Below are 1,441 nucleotides of genomic sequence, written 5' to 3' on the forward strand. Positions count from 1 at the left end.
ATTGACCAATGCTATGATAATAATTGAAATAATTTATTGTCTACCAAAGTTTAAGAAAGTCTAGAGACTAGAATCATAGAGTGGAGTTAGTGATAGGATCACACGGGGGAAAAATAGTGCATGCCCATAAACACATTCCAACTGCATAACTATCTCAGAGATAGAGACATTTTCTTTGTAATAGGAGGGAAGACACTCTCCCATTACAAGAACCAAATTTATAAAGTGTCCCAGGCTATCATCATTCACCTTTAGTTTAGTTATCATTCACCTTTAGTTATCACCTTTCACTTTAGTTTACCTAGGGAAAGAGGAAAAGTAGGTTACACTTTATCCCTGGAGATGTGATTTTGACAGTAGTCAATAACTTAATCTTTAACAATTATAGTAAAGATGCACTCCGACTGTTTTATCTGTTCATTTATGTCTTTTGATAGGATAAGAACTACAGAAGCCTTGATATTTTTTCTGAACAATTCTATTATTCATAATTACTTGAGTAGGAGAAAAGACTGTGAGACTTTTTCTCACTAGAGCCCATTTATGTTAAATAAAAGAGTGAAAACAATGCAATATTTCATTTAAATATACTCTATGCCTCCAACTTAAGATTTGAAAAGTGAATTTTGCTCACTCAAGATAAATTAAACAGAAAATAATCTATATAAGGCATGTACATAAATCGAGGAGCAAATTTTTAAAACAGGAGAATATAGCATATTAGAGAGGGAGAGCATACTATTGAAACATTTTGATATAAATATAATTCATGACATATTTTCTGAGAGTTATAAAACATTTAGTTTGCATTCATTATGAATTTCAAGAAAGTATAGGAATATACACTGTAGGATATAATGGTAAAGTAAAAGATAAAGCAATAGATTTTGATAAATAGTGAGCTAGTCAAGTAATAAGTGAGAGAATGATGGTAATGACATGAAGAAAGATGATCAGGAAAATAAAATTACATAGAAAAAATAAAAGCAACATTAGAAGAAGAAAAGAGCAGAAACAAACTGCCAAGAAAGGAAATATTAATGTGGAGAATAAACATGAACATTCTTTAAATTCGATTGAACATGAAAGCACAAATATCTTAAGAGAAGAAGATAGATATTCTGGAAGAATGTAAATCCAACATATGCAGAATTGGGAAGAACAGATCAGAAATAATATTGAAGTTATAATAAAAGAAAATTTGTATGAGCTAAAAAAAGTCCTAGACTGTAGATTATCACAATTTATCATATTCTGGGTCTAAATAATAAAGAGATCCGTCATTAGACATATCCTGTAAGAATATTAGAATTTAAATGAGAAAAAATTCTACTGCTGGAAAAGAGCAACTAAATAGGTCACATCAAAGATATCAAGTAATTAATATTGTAGGTAAAATGAATTTAGATAGATTGATTTAGATATATAAAATAATACCTCC

Source organism: Neophocaena asiaeorientalis, unplaced genomic scaffold (genome assembly GCF_003031525.2).
Source record: "Neophocaena asiaeorientalis asiaeorientalis breed wild unplaced genomic scaffold, Neophocaena_asiaeorientalis_V1.1 scaffold608, whole genome shotgun sequence".
Classification (NCBI taxonomy): domain Eukaryota; kingdom Metazoa; phylum Chordata; class Mammalia; order Artiodactyla; family Phocoenidae; genus Neophocaena; species Neophocaena asiaeorientalis.